Genomic DNA, 8,144 nt, shown 5'->3' with positions numbered 1-8,144 from the left:
GTGTTCTTGACATGTCAATATGGGGGTGTCAAATTAGCTAGTGCAAACGGAATACAGCGTTCTTTCTCACTACGAGACCTATGTTTAACTAGAGAGCTTACTGATTATGACCATCATGCGTACATAAGGTGTATTGGTGTGGTGGATATGATTTTGGACCATGGGCAGGTTGTTGTTGTTACCTGTTTATATTTGTTTCTCCCCTATGTCCCTTCCCTTATCCCCCCCTGTCCTGATACGGGCAATTAATGGATGTGGTACCAAGATTCTCAGTAATATCACAATTATGGTATGTCTGATCAAGCTGCTATTACTAAATGCCTGTATTATTTTGTTGATTAACGCAATAAAAATATTGTGAAAGAAAAGTTTCCCAGGTTGGCGGCTATAAATTGAGTGGCATACCGATTTGTTTCTGCCACGACTAAGTCCAAGAGCTCCGCAGTGAAGGTCAGCTCAAAAAAAAACAGTGCCGATCCGATCTGAGCCGTCTCAACCTGAACTCCAGACTGGGCAGTGAAAGGGGGAACTACTGGTGCAGCTGAAGTTGGGGGCTGCCAATCAGGGTTTGCCAGCACCTCTAAGGGCCTGTCTGTGTGGTGGCTGCGACAGGGGAACTAATGCACGTGCCACCGTACCACCTTCAACTGCCCTTCTGGTGCTCGACACTTCACCATGTTCTACGGCAGTGCTGGTACTAGGTCCAGGATGGGCTGCGCTGCTGGTGTATGCCTCACCACGTAATCCGACAGCGCCAGCCCCACTCTGCTGCCCTTGAAGCGTATCTTGCGCAACCTGTGGTCTAGCAACACGGGGCCGGGTACGCCTGGTGGTATCAGGGACCTCAACCTCATCGTCCTAACTTTGGTTCAGACTGCCACGGCTTTCTACAGGTTCGTATTCTGACCCGCTGGATTCGTCAGATGAGGGTTCATGTAGGCCTCTTCAGAAGAATACCCCTTACTTGCCATTTGGTCAACTAAATTTAGGGGGTATTCCCTGAGACTACCCAAGAAAAAACAGCAAGCCTGTCTTACAGATGGGAGGCTAGCGAAGTACCGGAGGCCGCTGCGATTGATAAAAAATATCAAAACAGATTTTTTTTTATCGCCGCAGCGCAGTGCTTGTAAAGTGATTGTCCATTTTGGGTGGAGGGCGAGCTAAGGTGACACTAATACTATTATAGATCTGACTGTGATCAGTTCTGATCACTTACAGATACTATAAAGTACCAATGCTGATTAGCGATACGCTATAAATATAATGTGTTAACTGGCTTGTGATTCAGTTTTTTGAAAATCACCAGCCTGCCAGCGATGATCATTGGCTGGCAGGCTGGTGACGAACTTCTGCTGCGACTTTTGCCGGCCCGCAATGCGCATGCCCGAGCGTCAAGGAGGAATAACAGGGCCGTCTCAGGACCGCAATCCTACGTTAGGCGATCCGGAGGCAGTTAAGGGGGCACTATGGTGAAGGTGGAGAGATGCATTATGGGGGCATTTACTGGGAGCACTATATAGGGGTATTTTATACTGGGAAACATTATGGGGGCACTATGGGGACATTAGCTCAACTGGAGGCATTAAGAGGGTTTTTTTTGTACTGGCACACATACCAGCAGCATTTCTGTAGTAGTTCACATTTTTAGGGGGCATTTTTTTTCACTGACAGTCAAGACTACCATTGGTCTTATAATGGACGTGTGACGGCCGTTAAAAAATGTACATCACATGTCCGTGTACATGTAGCCTTAGGGGAGAATTTTTTGTACTGGCACACATTAGGGGGCATTTTTGTACTGTCATATTATAAGAATAATTATTACTATTGGAGGGCATTATAGTGAGCTTTATTATTGATTACAAAAGGGATCAGAAAATTGTCTGTATGCAAAATTTTTAGATGTGTATATGATTATAATACATACAGTTTAATTGCCGCTTGCATAGTGCAAAATGCCACAAGGGGGTCCACTGAGACCTTTTCACCCAAGGGCCCACATGAACTAGGAGCCAGCCCTGCAGAGAGATATCACTGTGTCATCTGTGGTGTTACATAGGACTACAAGTAACATCTACTACATTATCTGTACTATCTATCTGTGGTGCTATACAGAACTGCAAGCATATGATGCTACATTAGTTGCATGCTGCTCATAAAGTAACAGGACAAACAAGATATATTTAACCACCTCCCGTCTGCCCGTTCACTATAAATGTCCGGGAGATGGATCTCTATCTCTGAATGGACGTTTCTGAACGTCCATTCAGAGATTGCAGCTGCACGCTAATCGTGCAGCTTCAGAGGGGGTTACCCGCTGTCAGTGACAGCAGGGCAACCCAGAGAGAAGGCAGGGACAGTTCCCAGTTCTGTAACACCCAACCAGCTCTATAAAAATATCACATGACCTAACCCCTCGGGTGAACACTGTATAAAAAAAAAAAACAACTGTGCCAAAAAATCAATTTTTTGTCACCTAACAGCACATAAAGTGCAACACCAAGTGATCAAAAAGGCGTATGCCCCCCAAAATAGTACCAATCAAACTATCACCTCATCCCGCAAAAAATGAGACCCTAACTAAGACAATCGGTCAAAAAAACTATGGTTCTCAGACTATGGAGGCACTAAAACATCATTTTTTGGGGTTTAAAAAAATGCTATTATTGTGTAAAACTTAAATAAATAGGAAAAAGTATACATATTAAGTATCGCCACATCCGTAACGATCTGCTCTATAAAAATGTCACATGACCTAACCCCTCAGGTGAATGCTGTAAAAATAAATAAATAAAAACAGTGCTAAAACAACCAATCTTTTGGTCACCTTGCCCCATAAAGTGTTATAATAAATGATCCAAAATTAATATGTACCCAAAAATGGTACGAATAAAAACGTCAACTCTTCCTGCAAAAACGAGCCCCTGCACAAGACCATCGGTATAAAAAAAAATATATATATGGCGTTCAGAATATGGAGACACAAAAACATAATTTTTTTTCAAAAATGCTTTATTATGTGAAACTGAAACAAAGAAAGTAGACATATTTGATATAATTGCGTCCGTAATAACCTGCTTGGGAGTTTCTACTGTAAGGGTGCATCAGGGGGACTTCAAATGGGATATGACATCTATAAACCAGTTCAGCAAAATCTGCCTTCCAAAAACCATATGGCGCTCCTTTCCTTCTGCGCCCTGCCGTGTGCCCTTACATAAGTTTACGACCACATGTGTGGTGTTTTTGTAAACCGCAGAATCAGGGTAATAAATATTGAGTTTTGTTTGGCTGTTAACCCTCGATGTGTTAAAGAAAAAATGGATTAAAATGGAAAATCTGCCAAAATAGTGAAATGTAAAAATTTGATCTCCATATTCCTTTAATTATTGTTGAACACCTAAAGGGTTAACAAAGTTTCTACAATGGGGTCATTTATGGGGGGTATTCACTAGTCCTTAAAAAGTGGTTTTTGGCAATTTTCGTAAAAGTTTTAAGAATTGCTTCTAAAATTCTAAGCCTTCTAACGTCCTAAAAAAGTAAAATGACATTTACAAAATGATGCCAACATTAAGTAGACATATGGGGAATGTTAAGTAATAGATATTTTATGAGGGATCACTTTCTGTTTTTAAAAACAGAGAAATATTTTTCCAAATTTTTTGTAAATTTGGGATTTATTCATAAATAAAAGGTGAAATATATTGACTCAAATTTATGACTATCATGAAGTACAATGTGTCACGAGAAAACATTCTCTGAATGACTTGGATAAGTAAAAGCGTTCCAAAGCTATTACCACATAAAGTGATATACTGTATGTCAGATTTGCAAAATTAGGCCTGGTCAGAAAGGGGGGAAATGGCCCGGATGAGAACTGGTTAATGTTGTTTTATGATTAAAGTGCAGAAAATGTATCATGTATCTGCAGTCCTATTTAACACTTCATAGCAGTCCTATGTAACACCACAGATAACACAGTGATAGTTCTTGGAGTACAGATAATGTAGTAGATGTTAACTGCAGTACTATGTAATACCCCAGATAATATAGCGTTCTTTCTTTTTACACATAATATAGGTGTAACCTGCAGTCATGTGTTACACCGCAGATAATACAGTGATTATTCTCTGTACAGATAAAGTAGATGTTACACTAGAGAGGACACACTGGGAACTAGTGATGAACGAGCATGCTCGGCCAAATACCTGTTTGGCTCGAGCATCACTATGCTCGGCAGATCCAAGTGCTTGGCTTGAATACAGTAGAAATCAATGGGAGAATCCCAGGCACCCCTACTCGTAAGAGAAGAGGGTGTCTAGTTCATAAAAAAATGATAGAAATTGATAGAAACCATCAAGATGGTTTGGCAACAGCAATAAAAGGATAGCTGGATGCATCTTAGATTCATATTATACACAACATACAATAGACAACCACACAAAGGCTATAGGCCAAGAGCTAGATATATGCCCAATTTATCTATGAGACAAACAACAGCCAACATACCTTACATTGGCAGCCTTGTACACTATGAGATGTTCCAAACCATCTCTTATCTGACTAAGAACCCATAAACCTCAAAGTTATTTTGTATCTGTCGGATGGCTTGGGTGGACCGGCACACCTAGATCAATATCGTTAGGGAGACAAAAAGTTTTCCGATTGTCCTAACATAATATTTAATAACCTTTCTATACAATTTTGTCTAAACATGAGCATATGGGAAAGACATGCAAATGAGCAGAATCTCTAATGAACAGCGCCCTCTATTAGTTGCATAGTGTTATGACAAGACTATTCACTCACAACAGCAAAGTCTTGTCATAACACTATGCAACTAATAGAGGGCCCTGTTCATGAGTCATGATTTATGACTCATGAACAGCGCCCTCTATTAGTTGCATAGTGTTATAACAAGACTATTCCCTGAGATCATATTCGCTATATTGCTCTATATTAGTTTTTTAGAATATTTGTAATATTCTTAAAAACGAATATATAGCAATATAGCAAATATTATGTAATAATTATGTAGTAAGTCAGTGATAATATTTGACACTGGAAAAGCTGGGTAATGTAGATCGTGAGTCATTACCCAGATTTCCCAGTGTCAAATTTTATCACTGAGTTATGACCCAGCTTTCCCAGTGTCAAATATTCTAATTGCAAATTTTCCATGCAAAAGGCTACACTAATAAGCTTGTCATAAGACTCAGTCTAATATTCTTGTCAGAAGACTATGAAACTATGAAACCAATAGATGGCGCTATTAAGTTATGAACAGCGCCCTCTATTGGTTTCATAGTCTTCTGACAAGAATATTAGTCTTGTCATTAGACTGTGAAACCAATAAAGGGCACTGTTCATAACTCAATAGCGCCATCTATTGGTTTTCATAGTCTTATAACAACTGAAAAACAAGGCAGATTCTGATTATGCAAATGAGTTTTGACATGACAAAACTGTATAGAAAGGTTATTGAATATTATGTTAGGACAATCAGAAAACCTTTTGTCGCCCTAATGATATTGATCTAGGTGTGCAGGTCCAACCAAGCCATCCAAAAGATGCAAATAACTTTAGGTTTACTGGTTCTTAGTCAAATGAGAGTCAGTTTGGAATATCTCATAGTGTACAAGGCTGCTATTGTAAGGTATGCTGGCTGTTATCTGTCTCCTGGATAGATTGATGGTTTGCACATATCTGGATTTTGGCTTATAGCCTTTGTGTGGTTGTCTATTGTATGTTGTACATAATATGAGTCTAAGATACATCCAGCCATCCTCTTAATGCTGTTTCCAAACCATTTTGATGGGGTTTGTATCAATTTCTAACCTTTTTTTATGAACCAGGCACCCTCTTCTCTTCTGAGCAGGGGGTGCCTGGGGTTCTCCCATTGACTTCTATTGTGCTCGGGTGTTTGGTAGAACACACAAGCATACTGATGTGTTCAGTCAAAGCACATGAGCACCACTCGCTCAACACCACTGGGAACGTAAAGTGGCCCCATGTGGTACACAAGTAAGCGGGGATCAGCAATACAATACTGCTATCCTATGTAATTACCTGCAGTGCTATGTAATACTACTGATAATAGAGCGTTCAGTCAAAAGATTGCCTCCGGCACCCACCCAATATCTGCACAATGGACAGAAACAGATGGCTTTGTACACTGTAGTGGATCACTGCAGCAGTGGAGCGGAGCTGCAATAGTGCAGCATGCCCACTGCACAGTGTATGGAGCCATCTGTTTCTGGCTCTATACACAATCCAGATATCAGCGGACAAAAAACCTGAACTAAACCTGAGTGTGGAAACCCAGCCTTCGGCCTCATTCACACAGGTGTAATGTGTGAAGTAAACTGCATTGCACCTTAACTGAATCCTGAACCATTCATTTCTATGGGTTTACATACATGAGCGTTGTTTTTAACACATCTCTGCGTTACGTAAAACTCGGAACATGTTCTATATTCTGCGTTTTTCATGCAGCCCTGGTCCAATTGAAGTGAATGGGGCTTCCGTGAAAAACGCATTACATCCGGATACAAAGCGTTTTTTTACTGATGGTTTCTAGGAGATGCTGTTTGTGATTTTTTTCATTTTTTTTCACACGCATGAAAAACGCATCAAAACTGATTGCATCTGCGAAAAAAAATAAAAAACAATGCAATCGCAGACAAAACTGACTGAACTTTCATGCAAAACTATAATTTTTTTTCCTGAACAGATCTGGACACAATCATTTTCGTTTGTGTGAAAGGGGCCTTATTCACACGTTTATGTCCATGATGACATCCGTGACAAGATAGGCATTGGCTCATCCATGAAGATGTCCGTGAAGAATCTGTTTGGTCCTTCTGTCCATTTTTTGTCATCTGTATTCCATGAACAATGCTACCTTGAAAATTAATTTCCAGAGCCTCTCCTAGCTACAGTCTGTGAAACACGGATGCGATCCATGTCATCTCTGTGTTTTTCACTGACCCATAGACTATAATGAGCATGATGGATCCATAAACATGAACAAAAATAGGGCATGCTTCTGTAGTGTAACCTCACATCATAGTAAATTACGGATGTGTAAATGGGGCGTGCTTCCATTGTGTAACATCACACCATAGTAAATCACAGATTATGTGAATACACACTAAAATCATTGGGTATGTGTGCTGTCCATGGAGAACACTGACATCTGAACAAGACCTTATCATGCACCTCTGCAGTTAAGCGGGGAACTAACTCTCCTTAGGGAGAGAGCACCTTAATCAGTGTGAGGAGACTCATAGGCCATACACGCTCCTCTGGAATTCTGGGAGGGAAGGGATGCAAATGAGCTCTTGACAACTTCTGCCTCTAATGCCACCAGATATAAGGCAGCTATCCTATAAGTCAATGTTCAGCTCTTAAAATAAGCTTTAAGGGCTCTTTCACACCTGCGTTCTTTTCTTCCGGCATAGAGTTCCGTCGTCGGGGCTCTATGCCGGAAGAATCCTGATCAGGATTATCCTAATGCATTCTGAATGGAGAGAAATCCGTTCAGGATGCATCAGGATGTCTTCAGTTCCAGACCGGAACGTTTTTTGGCCGGAGAAAATACCGCAGCATGCTGCGCTTTTTGCTCCGGCCAAAAATCCTGAAGACTTGCCGCAAGGCCAGATCCGGAATTAATGCTCATTGAAAGGCATTGATCCGGATCCGGCCTTAAGCTAAACATCGTTTCGGCGCATTGCCGGATACGACGTTTAGCTTTTTCTCAATGGTTACCATGGCTGCCGGGACGCTACAGTCCTGGCAGCCATGGTAAAGTGTAGTGGGGAGCGGGGAGCAGCATACTTGCCATCCGTGCGGCTCCCGGGGCACTCCAGAGTGACGTCAGGGCGCCCCAAGCGCATGGATTACGTGATCGCATAATGCGCATGGGGCGCTCTGACGTCATTCTGGAGCGCCCCGGGAGCCGCGCGGACTGTAAGTATACCGCTCCCCCGCTCCTACTATGGCAACCAGGACTTTAATAGCATCCTGGCTGCCATAGTAACACTGAAAGCATTTTGAAGACGGATCCGTCTTCAAATGCTTTCAGTACACTTGCATTTTTCCGGATCCGGCGTGTAATTCCGGCAAGGGGGGAGCACTTCTATGGG

The sequence above is a fragment of the Bufo gargarizans genome, chromosome 7, assembly GCF_014858855.1.
Source record: "Bufo gargarizans isolate SCDJY-AF-19 chromosome 7, ASM1485885v1, whole genome shotgun sequence".
Classification (NCBI taxonomy): domain Eukaryota; kingdom Metazoa; phylum Chordata; class Amphibia; order Anura; family Bufonidae; genus Bufo; species Bufo gargarizans.
The sequence above is the reverse complement of the archived record's forward strand: the minus strand, read 5'-3'. Positions refer to the sequence as shown.